Here is a 15,203-nt window from a genome sequence, read left to right as displayed (position 1 = left end):
AAACAAGCAAACGACGCCGCCTTCCCAAATCTGCCCCCACCACCACACACAGTACAACGTTAAACAGTTTTACACATCGCATCGGCCGCACGGCCTTTCGGGAGTGCCATGATTTTTTTTGCAGCGTCGGTTTAATGCAACCAAACCGGACCGGTTTCGACATCGTCTCTCGTCATCGGGGTCGGGCTCGCTGAATCAATGCTGATGCGCTGCCTGTTTGTTTGTCGTCAAGGACGCTCTCCGTTTGACGTGGGTCCTCGTTTCATGCAAAAACTCTAATACAGAACACAACGTAATAACTGGCGTCGCTGTGGAGAATATAAGTAGCAAAATAAATAATCGTACAATGCATTGGTTTGTTGCGATCGTCAACGGTCTAGATTGCAGTTGATTTTCAAGCGCTTCTTGCGTGCCGTACAGTAATTGTAAGTTGCCGTTGCATGCGCTGCCAAATGTGCACAAAGTGCTAATGGCTGAGTAATTATATAATGAAACCCATACACACTTCCCGTGCATGCACGGTGTGCGTGTGTGGGGGACAGGCGAGATAAGGGCAGGCGTTTCCTGGAATTGTGAGGAGCTTCCTGAGGGAATGAGGGTGAGGAGGAGGAGGAGAGGCAGAATTCTAAGAGTGGAAAAGGCGGCGGAGTCGTGCGCACACCAAATGCTTCCTACATCACCGCTGAAGAACGCGAACGGGGCAGACCGCGACGCTGTCGAAGCGGCTGGGCAACTTTGCGTTGAATCAATGCGGGTGAAAAAAATATCGCTCCCAAAAGGCCGTTGTAGCCGATGGGATGTTTAAAAAACACAAGAACGTGTTTTTTTTATGTAGAGGGACAGATACGGGAAGGAGGCGAATTGTGTATTGTTAACGAATCGTGGGCTGCGGTGTTATTGCGAGTAAAGCGTCAATTCCAGCCACCTTAGAAGTTATGGGGAATCGAGGACTCTATTGATCGTCGTGAGCATGTGAGGAACAATGAGACGGCATTCTGTTTGCGGTACATCTGCTGAGATGCCCATTCAGAATCCAGTGCAATTTGTTACAAACCTCAATCATCATCATCCGCTCCGTGGAGAATATGCCCCGGTGGCCAGATGTTATCACAGGTCTTGGATTCGATCCCGACTCCGACGTCTGTTGCATGTTTTGACTTGCGCGTGTTCTCTCTCTCTCTCCCCCCGTGGTCACGTGGATTTGTATCCACATCCCACAGTTTGTTTTCCCAATTAGAAACGCGCGTTTAGATCGTCGTGTGGTTGCGACAATTTCCCTTCGTGCCATGATGGCAGCCCCTTCGCTGGGCTATCGTCTGTGGCTCGGTCGCCTCGGGAAAAGAGCTGCTCGCTCGGCGGGCTTTACTTTGTGAATAACAAAAATATATCGTTTCGTTTTAACTCAGAAGTAACGCGAAATACAAAAAACAATCGGCCTCCACGAATCTGTCCCTTCACGTGGAAATGTTTAAGTATTTTTGTTTGACACGTCATACAATCGGTCACACGACCTTCTGCCAGTGCGTAATTCTCGGCAGCATTGGATGAAGCCAGTGGGTGGTTCTTAATCTGGGATGCACGTTACCCCCTGGGTGTGCGAGACATGCCAGATTTGTTTTTTAGAAGGTAACTAATCGACAAACAAATGAAGCACGGGCGCGTCAGTACAACTACTGTGTTTCATCGAACCCCTACGTGGTCAGTCAAGTTAAAGGACCACTGCTTTAAAACGAGCACCACTGGGCCAATCGGGGATGGTGGTCCCCCTGCGGTGCCCGACACGCCTCGCGAACCGGGCTCCGTGAACGTGCCGTGTGAGCACACACGTTGGCAACTTGCCCTGGTCGGCGTTGCTAAATGGTAACGGGTAACCGCTGTCAGAATCGGTTTCCGAAAGCGAGGACCCCCCCCCCCCCCCCCGGTCACCGATTCCAGTTGAAATGCGAGTGACGAACGCGCCGTTTGAGCGCGTGGTTCGTTGTGTTCGCCCTCGCTCCTCGGTCGAAGGGTAAAAGGCGCAGCCGTGCAACTGCTCGCTCACGCCACTGCTGCCGAAAGCGGCCTCTACTTTTTTTAAGAGGGAGCGCTCCTAGGGGGGTTGTTGGTTCCACTCGTCCACGCTGAGCGGGCGCGTTGGAAAGCGGTGCGCGTAGCCCCACGCTTTACTCCCACCACGTGTGCTATCCTTACTGATCGACTTCACCATTTACACTGCTGGGGAGACAGAGGCAGTGCTGCTGCTGCGTTGACCGTTTGTCACTCGCATTTCAACTGGAATCGGTGACCGGGGGGGGGGGGGGGTGTCATCGCTTTCGGAAACCGGTAACCGATTCTGAAAGCGGTTACCCGTTACCATTTAGCATCGTTGCAACCGTCGCGTCGCGAGTTGGAATCGGACTGAGAACCTCTGGTTTTGCAAGTCCAGTTGGTGTTGCTGCTGCTGACGTTTACGCCACCGTGGCAGCTGCCTTCGTTTCTCGTTTTAAAAAAAAGGTAAACACGTGGCATTTATTCGTTTAACCCCGAGAAAGCGGAGACTTTCGCGACCAATATTATCCATAGTAGAGGTGTGTTGGGTTAGATGGCGTATATAGAAATGCGTCGTGTAACCCACTCCCACCCGACACAGCCAATTAGGAAGGGTTGTCACGTGAACAAAACGTGCCAATTCGTTACGAGTTCAGCACACCGGTGTGGCATTTATTTCTCTCGGCATATGCGGCAAAACCGGTATTAACCGGTTTATGAATGCGGTTACCCGTGAGTTCATCATTTTTAACTGTCCTCGCCACGTGAACCCCCAATCGCAACTGGACAATGTGTCCGCGTATCCGTCTCTGCTCGTGGCCACATGAGTGCCGTGTTTCTCGCAACGACCCATCGGCCCCACGGCCGCCTTGGGAGCGTCTCATTCCAGCAGCGTCGGTCCAACACGAAGCAAAACTCTGCACCGATATTCACGTTCGGGGTCTCATCAGCGAGTCTCTTGAATCAATGCTGCTGAACGGACATGTTTACAGTCAAGGACCCGCTCTTTAAGATATTCATTGACTCTTCCTCTGGCCTTTCTGTGTGCTGTGAAAAAGGGTCATCGCTCGAAACGTCGGCGACTGTGTTCCTTTCCTGTTAAGGCCACAGTGTCATAGACGAGTGTGTTGAGTTAATGTTATGTCTGCGCCCAGGGTCAACGCAGCAGCAGCACCAATTACATTGTTTTTAATCTCTAAGATAGGTGAACGCAAACCTATATGATACACAACACGGAATACTAATTAACCAACTTTTTATATCGCCAGGTAAGGCCCACTGAGCGATCGAGCCACAAATGATAGCTCAACGAAGTGGCTGATCACGTGGACATTTATAGCAGCCAAATACTCTGAACGCGCGATGTTGATTCTAAATGTGGAGGGGAAAACCCGCAGGACCCGGAGAAAAATCCACGCGACCCACGGGGAGAACATGCAAACTCCAAATTCAGCAGGCGTCAGGGTCGAGATGGAACCCACGACCTCCTGCATACCAAGCGAGGGAGTTAACATCTCGCCACCGCGGCATCATGCTGGTCTCCACTATACGTGCAGCTCGACCAGAGAGGCTCGCATTGACAACACAATCACTGCAATCTGCGAATGCCAGCGCGTACACAATCTCGGTAACATAAACACACCACACAAACCCTTTTCGACCAACTCGCATTGTTCCCTATCCACAAGGGAATCCATTAATTCATTGTGACGTGCATTCACTCACACGCCTATGTACACGTGCAGACATACACACACACAGCACATATACACGCACACAGTTACGTACACACGTGAACACAAACAGACAAAGGTCCCCCGTGTCGCCTTATACTTTTGAGGAAAGTGGTATTAGCGAGCACCTATGAAGGCCGGAGCGGCACATGAGGGGGTGGGTGGCCAGCACCACGCCCGACCGCCATTGACTCCCCAGTGGTGATGTTAAAACACCGCACCAGGTACTCATTTGAGGCTGAGTCGACCTAGGGGAGGCCCAGGACTGGTTCAGATAATCGTCTCCGGTGTTGGCCGTGAGCAGGAATCGAACTCCAGTCGCTGGGTTCATAGCGCAGCGCGCAAACCACTACACTGCCCGCTCCCATAAACACATTCACAGTCGCACAAATATTCGGAGATCCCCCCGTATAGCCTTCACACACAAAAGTTCAAAAAGCCACCGTCGTTCACCTTGAAGTGGCAGCGATGTTAAAGATAATGCCTCCGCTGCCCAACCTGACCTAGTGAGAAGCACACTTGCCCAGGTACGGAAATTTCTCCACTCTCTCCACAACTGCCCCATCACTCATGGGGAGTTGAGGCGGTGGAGTATTTGATAACATAAAATATCCAGGGCATGTGCTTTGTTTGGTGGGGCTGATGGTAAGGCTCCATCTCTGAGTAGCACACTCCAGGTTTAGCAGTAGAGTCTCCAACTCCTCAGAGTGAGCATCAATTACCAGATCAACTTCCCATTGTATGTGTATCAGATTAAAAAATCCTCTGCTACAGCCAAGGAAAACTTCTCGAACTACATGGTCAAAAATATGTGAAATAGTGTGTGGGTCAGAGCACATCCCTGTCACCAAGGTGAACAGAAAATGGCTCAGACTACTGACCACAGCTTTACCCAGGCCTGCCCACCATTATGACGGTCCTTAATGATTGTGAGCAGAAGGTCAGGGACACCAAAATCACGAATAATAACCCAGAGTATTGGCATAATGATGGTATCATAGGCCTTGACCAGGTCAACAAAGCAGAGATGTTGCTCCTGTGGATATTGTCCAACGCCTCTGCTGTAGCAGATGAATGAAGAATATTCCGTCCGTACAAGACCACTCTGGTCTGAAACCACGTTGGGACTTCGACTTCCCTCAGCGTGCCTTGCAAGGCGATGGTGAATCACCTTTGCCATGACCTGTCTTGGCACACTGAGGAGGGAGATGCCCGATAGATGTTGCATTCAGTGGGGTCTCCCTTCTTAAAAGGGGGGGACAACCGGGCCATCCTTCCAATGCCGCAGAACCCATCGTGTGGACCAGGCAGTTGTGATGATGTCATAGAGGGCAGGTTATGTCTGCCCAGCGCTTTACCTGCTCTCAGGCTCTGGATCAACCTTCGTGCCACGGTGGCGAGATGTGATCTTCTTTGCCTGGTGTGCAGGAGGTTTGGGGTTCGATCCCGACCCTGACGGCTACTTTATATTTGGTCGCGTGACAATGCTAGTGGTGCATACGACACGGTGGTCATTAATACATGACGTGTCACGAAGCAGTCCTCAAAGAGCTGCATGCCGATCCGGAGCCGCAGGTTGCCGACTTCTGCCCATAGTAAACTGGACTTCCATGGTAAACTGGACTGCCATGGTAAACTGAACTTCGATGGTAAATTGGACTTCCGTGGTAACTGGACTCCCATGGCAAACTGGACTTCCATGGTAAACTGGATTTCCCTGGTTAATTGGACTTCTATGGTAAACTGGACTCCCATGGTAAACTGTATTTACATGGTAAACTGGACTTACATGGTAAACTGTATTTCCATGGTAAACTGTATTTCCATGGTAAACTGGACTTACATGGTAAACTGTATTTCCGTAAACTGGACTTTCATGGTAAACTAAACTCCCATGGTAAACTGGACTCCCATGGTAAACTGGACTTTTATGGTCAGGGGTCGGCAACCAAAATAACAAGATCCATTTTTTTCGAATTCCGTAAAAAAAAACTCAACATTTAAAGAGCCGCATGCGGCTCCGGAGCCGCATGTTGTCCACCCCGGAACGAGCTGGAACACCGCCTCCTTCCGTCAGGATCTCTGTGAAGGCTCTGGACCGTGTACCCAATGCAGCCATTGCAGCTGCATGAGCCACATGCCCGAACCTCGCGATTTTCCCTCGGTATCAGGAGGAGGTGGGGGGGACAATGCCAACCCCAACTGCAAGCGATGATGACATTTTCATTTGCAATCTTCATCAGATAGCCGAGACTGACGCCATTGCGGGTTTGAATGAGGGGGGAATTTGAATGAGGTTCTAGTTGGACGCAGATAATCTCCACGGTCGAGGTCCTGGTGTCAAGAACAGAGGCACGCATTCACTGTCCCTTCACTCTACCGTATAGGCTAGCAGATGATTCATAACAGACTGTGGGACAGATTGCCTAAAATAAATGTATATATCAGCAACCCTCCTCCACCCGACACGGCCAATTCGTAAAATCGTCACGTGCACGAACGTGCCGCTGTATCGCTGCTTCAACGCCACCACTGGCATGTGGGATAGTCATCTCATAACATTTAAATGGGCGCGACTTTTTTGCTGATAATAAAAAACACACACGCTCATAAAACACACCCATAAAAAATATGACATAATAGAGCACCGCCACACACAAATAGATAAAAAGACAAACAGACACACAGATACACGCACATACCAATGTCCCTTAAACACTTAGCACCTATTACATCACCGCATCACCTGTGCCAGGCAAGGTGTATGCACACTTATACAAAGACATAAACATGCATTATAAACCTCATTTAATTTCAATTAAATATACAACAACATTACCTCAACCACTTAAACATAATTGCATTCGTTAATTAAATTTTAATTAGATAAAATTGACTTTAAAATGTGTTTTAATATGTATCAATAATTAAGCATGAATAAATAATTGTACTTCTAGAAAGCCTGAAGCCTGTATCGAAGTGAGGCGCTCATGGCTAGGCCTCACCTCATTCACAATCGCAGCACAAACAAAGACAGAGATCCCCCCCCCCCCCCCCGTGTGGCATTAACAAACTGTTGGGGCAAGTGCTGTTAGCGAGTAGCACCTATGAAGGCCGGCACGTCACACGAGGTGGTGGGTGGTCAGCACCACGCCCGACCGCCATTGTCTCGCCAGTAGCGATGTTTACACACCGCACCAGGTACACATTTGAGGCTGAGTCGACCTAGATGAGACCCAGGACCGATTCAGATAATCGTCACTGGTGTTGGCCGTGAGCGGCAATCGGAACTCGTGTCGCCCTAGGTTCCTTGCGCAGCGCGCGTAACCGCTCCACCACCGCTCCCCACACACACCAACAACCATGAATGTTGCATTGCCGGATGAAGTCCTCCACTACGTCTCCACCATCCTCACGCTCCTGCAATGCCCCAGCCGATCTCGCCCCTGCGCTCGCCTCTTCTCTCTCCCCCACGTTGTTTGTCCTCTGGGAGGTGCTCCCGTTTCTTTGGATGCCATCGGCCATCGCCCCGTGTGGCCGTGACGTGGCCTTCTCAAGCCCCGCGTGCGGTAATACCGCAGATGGTTTGTTTCGGGGTTAGATCGCGTCAATAGAAATGTGTCGTTAGACCCGCCACCAACCCGACACAGCCAATGGATAAGGGTTGTCACGTAATCAAAACGTGGCAATTAGTTACAGGTTGAGCACACGAGTGCGTTGGAGAGTAGAGCCACAACATTTATAATTCAAGTACGACGTTTGGCTGGTCATTACAGCCAGCTTCATCAGGCGATGTTACCAGAGTTTGTGAATAAAGTGTGCTGAAGAAGTAATTGGCACGTTGTGTTTACGTGACAAGACGAACCTGACTAATTGGCTGTGTCGGGTGGTTAAGGACACATTTATATTGACGACACATTTATATTGTTGTGATCTAACCGAAACGAAAACCTTTATTATGGATAATATTGGTCGCGAAAACCTACGACGTGTTAAACCGGTAACACCTCGGTTTGCGTCGGGGATGCGTTCCTGAAAGGTGAATATCGAAACGACGTCAATGAAAGTGATGTACAGGGTAGTGGATGGTGGTGGAGGCGAAGGTTGAGAGGCGACGGATAACGAGGAAGGACGGGCGATGTTGTCAGCGACGTTAAGAGTGTGTGTGGGGGGGGGGTTGAGGCGACGAAAATCAGGTGGTGGTGGTGTTAATAATAAAGTGACGACGTGTTTGCGAAACGACGTAACAGGGGGAGACGTACATCGGGGTCTTGCTAAACTTTACTTAACAGTCAACAAGATGTGTCTTAACTTGCGTGTGTTCCGACCTCAGATTACCACGGTTGGCTACGTACGGTGCGAAAGAAGTCCAACAAACGCTACGTTCCCTAATTCACGTGGTCCTCTGTGTCTCAGTGTAATGTGTACGGCTCTCCACGTAAAAAAAAGAATGTCTTACACATCCCATCAGCCACACGGGCGTGTGGGAGTGCATCATTTCGGCAAGCATTCGTTTCCGTACAAGCAAACTGGCGTAAGGAAGCTGGACTCTGCCGATGAGACGTTGAATGTCCAGAGTTTGCCTCTATTGAACCAATGGTCCTGAAAACTTCAAAGAAGGATTTGAGTCTTGGTTTTAACTCATTGGAGCCACGCAGAGCTCCTGCTGCAGAAACCCGATCTTCCCAGACAACATCCACGGTTGAATTTGCTATTTTATCGACCACAGAGAGGATGATGGTCTTAGTCCGCCCCTGGTTAGGAGTTGAACCCGCGCTCCTATTTCTCAATATATGCTGGTAATGTGTGTGTGTGTAAGTGCAGTCACTACGAGTTTGATGTGTGTGTGTGTAAGTGCATTTATTACGAGTTGGCCTGGGCTCTGGGTTGTTCTTCGTGCTTTCGGGGTCCCTGACCCTATGCTCACGATCATTAAGGACCTTCATGATGGTGAGCGGGCCCGGGTTAAACTACGTTGCCGGGAGTCAGAGCCTTTCCCTGTACACCTTGGGGTGCGACAGGGATGTCCTCTGGCTCCCACATTATTTAACATCTATTTTGACCACGTAGTTCGTGAAGTCTTCAATAGCTGTACCGGGGAAATCTCCATTTGGTACAGATATAATGGGAGGCTGATCGATGCCCGGGTGCGATCAAGGGATGGCTCCCTATTGGTCAACCACGTTATGTATGCCGATGATTTGGTAATAGCTGCTCATTCAGAGGAGGAGTTGGAGACGCTGCTGCTGAGACTGGAGCGTGCCACTAAGAGGTGGGGCCTTACCATCAGCCCCACCAAAACTAAGCACCTGCCTGGGTATTTTGTACCATCGGACACTCCACCCCCACAACTCCCAATCGGTGATGGGGCAGTAGTGGAGATAGTGGAGAGTTTCCCATACCTGGGCAGTGTGCTTATGACGGGCTCCAGTTTAACAACAGAGGTCTCACTCCGAATCAGTAGAGCGGCAATATATTTTCATCGGTTGCGTAACGCTGTGTGGAAGCTACCTGATCTGTCGCTCCGCACGAAGCTTCAAGTCTTCTCGGCCACAGTCATTCCCTCCCTTCTCTACGCTTGCGAAACGTGGACCCCCCTAATGGAGCATCTTCGCCGGTTTGAAACATTTAGGCTGGCCTGCCTACGATCCATCCTGGGTTTAACCAGGCTGGATTGTGTGAGGAGCTCACAAATCCTTGAAAGATCTGGGCAAAGTCCCATCGGTGAGCTCCTCCGGCAGGCAAGGCTGCGTTGGCTGGGTCATGTAGCCCGCATGCCCAGCCACCGCATGCCGAAACAGCTTTTGTTCGGCCGGATCGAGGGGGCTAAATGGGCGCGGCACGGGCTAGAGAAAATATGGAGTGATGTGGTACAGGAGGACATGGAGCTGAGCAGACTTGCCGATGACTGGTACCAGCGGTGTCAAGATCGGCCTCTGTGGAGGAGGCTCGTGAAGGACGCTACTGGGCAGTTGGAGGCAGTCGCCCTCCAGCAACAATGGAGGGCGGAGAAGCGACGCTCACAACAACGAGCGGAGCGCCGAGTGGCTAAAGCACAGCAAGTTGGCACAGTAGGGGGCACAGGTGGTGCATCAGCCAGTCATCTCGATCATCTCAGTCAGTCGACCCGTGGCACCTGGGTCTGCCCCGTGACCTCCTGCCAGCGGGCGTTCGACACTTCACGTGGCCTCAAGGTGCACATGGCCTGGCACAAACGTCGTGGTGACGTCACCGCCACTTAGTGGCGAATGGAGGTTGTTGTTGTTGTGGTTGTGTGTTAGTGAGTGTGGTTGTGTGTTAGTGTGTGTGGTTGTGTGTTAGTGAGTGTGGTTGTGTGTTAGTGTGTGTGGTTGTGTGTTAGTGAGTGTGGTTGTGTTAGTGTGTGTGATTGTGTGTTAGTGTGTATGTGTGGTTGTGTGTTAGTGTGTGTGTTAGTGTGTGTGTGGTTGTGTGTTAGTGTGTATGCGTGGTTGTGTGTTAGTGTGTGTGTTAGTGTGTGTGTGGTTGTGTGTTAGTGCGCTGCGCTACGAACCCGACGACCCGGGTTAGATTCCCGTTCATGGCCATCATCGGTGACAAATATCTGAGCCGGTCCTGGATCAATTAAACCTCAATAAAGTACTTGGTTCGATGTACATTAGGGAGACAAAGGCGGCCGGGCGTAGTGTTGGCCACCCACCCCCTTGTGTGGCGTGTTCGCTAACAGCACTTGCCCCGACAGCCTGTTAAGGCTATACGGGGGATATTTATCTTTGTGAGGTGCTGTGTGTGTGCTGTGTGTGTTTTGGGGAGCGGTTAGCGCACTGCGGCAACCCGACTTCGATACCCGCTCACGGCCAGTGGTGAACCGGCGTCTGGGCCTCCCCTAGGTCGACCCAGCCTTAAAAACAAGGGAGTCCGGTGCTGTTTATAATAGATTAACGTTTTCCCCTGGAGGAGACAAAGGCGGCCGGGCGTGGCGCAGGCCCACTCACTCGTGCGCGTGCCCACCCAGCCCAGTTAGGTACTCGCTAACACCACTTGCCCTTGCAGCCCGTTGAGGCTACACTGTGGGGATCTTTGTCTTTGTCTGCGATGTTTCCTGCGGGAGGAGGAAGCCGCACCCACAAAGCACGGAAACGCGACGCAGACAATGGGCGCCGCGTGTGCAGACAAAGGTGTCCAGTGTAGCCCACGCGGCCCGTGAGGCAAGTGCCGTTCACGAGTCGCAGCACCCCACGAAGGGCCGGAACGGCGGCACACGAGGGACTGGGTGGCCAGCACCACGCCCGACCGCCTTTGTCTCCCCAATGCTGATGCTTAACTCGCGGCGCCGGGTACTCGTCTCAGGCTGAGTTGAGCTAAGGGAGGCCCATCACCGGCTCAGATATGCGCAAGTGATGTTAGCCGTGAGCGGAAATCCAAATCGGGACGCTGGGTTCGTAGCGCAGGGACATTCCAGCTTAAGTTATTACCCGTCGCGGTTGCGTGATTGGGGAGAGACAAATGCGGCCGGGCGTGGCGCTGGCTCCGCCACACCCTCGGCGACGAGATAGAGAGACACACTGGGAGAGTCGGCGGGGACTCGACGGCCCGCACGTGCACGCGCATTAGCACGCACTCGTAACACGCGCAACAGCAGCCGCCGTTCGCCACCAAGTCGGAGTGACGTCCCCACGGCGCGATGCACCTTGAGGCCACGCGAAGTGTCGAAGGCTCTGTGTGGCAGGAGGTAACGGGACAGGCCCAGGTGCGATGGGTTGACTGACTGAGATGACTGGCAGATGAGCCGCCCTGTGCTCCTCACTGGGCCAAACTGCTGCGTTTAAACCCCCCAGCGCTCCGCTCGTTGTGAGCGTCGCTCCTCTGCTCTCCGCTATCGACTGCCTCCAAGTGCCCAGAAGCGTCCTTCACGAGCCTCCAACAAAGGGGCCGCTCTTCACACCTCTGCTGCCGGCCACCGGCAAGTCCACTCAACTCCACCTCCTCCTGTCAAACATCATTGCACTTCTCTAGCTCGTGCTGCGCCCGTTATCCCCCTTGATCCGGCCAAACAGAATCTGCTTGTGCATGCGGTGGTTGGGCATGCGGGCGACATGACCCAGCCAGTGCAACTTTGCCTACCAGAGGAACTCACCGATGGGTCTTTGTCCAGATCTTTCAAATATGTGTGAGCAACTCACACCATCTCGTCTGGTTACCCCAGGATGGATCATCGCCAGACCAGCCTGAGTGTTTCAAACCAGCGCAGACGTTCCATTAGAGGGAGGCCACGCTTGGTAAGCGTAGAGAAGGAAGGGCAATGGCTGTGGCCGCGACGACCTGGAGTTTCGTGTGGAGCGACAAGCCAGGAAGCTTCCGCACCGCATTATGCAGCTGATGAAAAGACAATGCCAGTTCAGTGTTCTATGACACAACATACCCAGGCAGGTGCTTAGGTGTGGTGGGACTCATGATAAGCCCCCACCTCTTATTGGCACGCTCCAGCCTCAGCAACAGAGTCTCCATCTCCTCAGAGTGAGCAGCAATAACCAGATCATCATGATACATAGCATGGTTGACCAATAGGGAGCTATCCCTTGATCACACCCGGGTATCGATCAGCCTCCGGTGGAAATTCGTCTGGTACATCCATAGAAAGCTTCCCGAACTACGTGGTAATAAAGATGTTTAACGAATTAGTAGCCAGATAACACTCCTGTTACACTCTAAGGTGAAGAGGTAATGGCTCTGACTCCCGGCCATTTAGATTTACCCGGGCCTGCCCACCATCATGAAGGTCATTAATGATTGTGAGCAGAGAATCAAGGACCTCGAAAGCATGAAGGTCCCGTTACAATCCCCACACTTCTGCTGTAGTAGTCGGGTTAGAGAATATGGTGTCTGTGCAGGACCGCCCAGGCCTGAAACCAAATTTGGGCTATGCAAGCTTCTTCTCGTGTGGATGGCAAGGCGATGTTGAATAATCCTTGCCAGCACCTTTCTGTCACCCTGAGGATGGAGATGCCCTGGTAGTTATTATAATCAGTACAATCCTCATTCTTAAATATGGGCACCAGCAGGGCATCCTTTAAATTCTGCAAGGACCCATCCTGTTGTCCAGACAGTTGTGATGATGTCATAGAGTCCAGTCTGCAGACAAACGCCACCGTCCCTCGGCAGCTCGCTTGGGAAGTCATCTCTGCTCGGGGTTTTTCCTAGTCTTAGACTCTAGATCGCTCTTCATACTTCCTCTACAGATGGCACCTCAGCCATCCACTCACTGGGGGTGGCTATTTCTTCCGATTTTAGAAGCACAGCAGCCCCAATAACTCACATAAATGCTCAGCAAAACTGAAAATCTGTTCCTGGGGGTCGGAGATCGGATCACCTTTCCCTCCCTAAGGATGATGATAGGTGTGGCGCTGCAAGTTAAATTTTTCGCGAGAATTAAAGAGTGATTTGTGATCACGGGCTACTGAGACAGATTCAATCTCCTCAACAACCCGCACCGACCACTCATTCTTGTGCTGGGATGTTGTCGACGGTGGGAGTGGGCCTGTTGCATGACAGAACAGAGACAAAGATCCCCCATATAGCGTTAACAGACTGTTGGGGAAAGTGCTGTTAGCGATGACCCATGAAGGCTCGCTAACAGCACTTTTCCCAGCAGTCTGTTCAGGCTGTACGGGAGATCGTTGTCTTTGTTGACCTGCAGCATGGCGAGTGGATGCGTGGGTGGGTGAGCTGCTGGTGTGAGCTGCAAACGGGTGGCTGAACACTGTGTGGGTGAGATGAAACAGTCTCACACCGTGGTTCTCAAACCTTGTTCGGCGACTGCTGTTACCCCCCTTGTTGAATTTTGTTTCAACCGAGTACCCCCCGCCCCCACCCTCCTTTGACTGACCCAACATGGTTCTGAGAAATAAATGTATGAATAATGAACATCGATATATTTAAACGATTGTCCATTGTTTGAGGTATACCCTAAGCTAGCTGCTAGCAACTGCACGCGTTTTAAAGACAAAGTCAACGGACTCTCTGCACGCGTGGCGTAATTTGTTCACGCTCGCTGGCTCCTCTTGGAAACCACATCGTTTACGATTAATGAGTTTATGAAGGTCTTTTATATCGTTCGATGTTACCACGTGGATTAAAAACATTCCACCGCGGTTATTTCATATTGGCAGAATCATACGTGATCATTCGCCAATGAATCTCAACTTACGATATCATTTCACACATTTCATGCATCACCTCACATCGCCGCTGGGACATTGCCAGGTGCCCCGAGGGGTCCGCTTAGTCAACACGGAAACAGATACCACGGTGGCAGCAGCAGTAGCAGTAATAGCGATGGAAGAGTGGTGAGGAGGCGACTGACCGCCGGTGAGTTTGCGCCTGGAGATATTCAGTGGGGAGCGGTGGCGCAGTGATCAGCGTGCTGCGCTACAAACCCGGCCACCCGAGTTCGATTCCCACTGATGGCCAACACCGGTGACGATTATCTGAATCGGTCCTGGGCCTCCCCGAGGTTGACTCAGCCTCAAATGAGTACCTGGTGCGATATGTAAACATCGCCACTGGGGAGACAAAGGCGGCCGGGCGTCGTGCTGGCCGCCCACCCCCTCGTGTGCCTTGCCGGCCTTCAGCACTTGGCCCAACAGCCTAAGGTTATACGGGGGATCTTTGTCTTTGGAGTGACTCAGTGAGTACTGCATCATCAGAATAGATTTTACCTTGGGCAATTATTGAAAGCGGTTTGGTATCTAAACGACAGGACCACACAGGAGAACGAGAGCCGCATGGGAAGGTGGATGCGTGGTGGATATGGTGAATGTGATGGTGAATGTGATGGTGAATGTGTTGGTGAATGTGATAGTGAATGCGATGGTTAAGGTGATGGTGAAGGTGATGGTTATGCTGAATGCGATGGTGAATGTAATGGTCAAGGTGATGGTGATGGTGAATGTGATGGTGAATGTGATGATGAATGTGATGGTGAATGTGATGGTGCATGTGATGGTGAATGTGATGGTGAATGTGATGGTGATGGTGAATGTGATGGTGAAGAGGAGAATGCTGCCGCGTCTGGACAAGGCAGTTCTCAGCCAGTGCATCCTGCCCGCTGTGACACACGTGGCACACGTGACACACGTGGCACACGTGACACACTTGACACACGTGACACACGTGGCACACGTGACACACGTGGCACACCACGCGCAGACAAAACGGGACTAAAGGTCGCACGTGCGAAAAGAAGCGCACGCAGGTGCGGGAGCTGTCGTGCAACTGACGTTGAGCGACGGCGAAATCAAGTCACGGGTCAAGGGGGGAAGAAAAACGAATTGAGAGTCATCGTGTCGGACGTTGAACGTGGGACGAGGCCCGATGGACGAGACTGGCGACGGAATTGCAGCTGACGCCAAGAGGCCAGCCCACAGCGGAGATGGAGCGACGGGATTTGGTTTTCGGTGGTCG

This window comes from Lampetra fluviatilis, chromosome 6, assembly GCF_964198595.1.
Source record: "Lampetra fluviatilis chromosome 6, kcLamFluv1.1, whole genome shotgun sequence".
Taxonomy (NCBI): Eukaryota; Metazoa; Chordata; class Hyperoartia; order Petromyzontiformes; family Petromyzontidae; genus Lampetra; species Lampetra fluviatilis.
Note: the sequence above shows the minus strand (reverse complement) of the source record.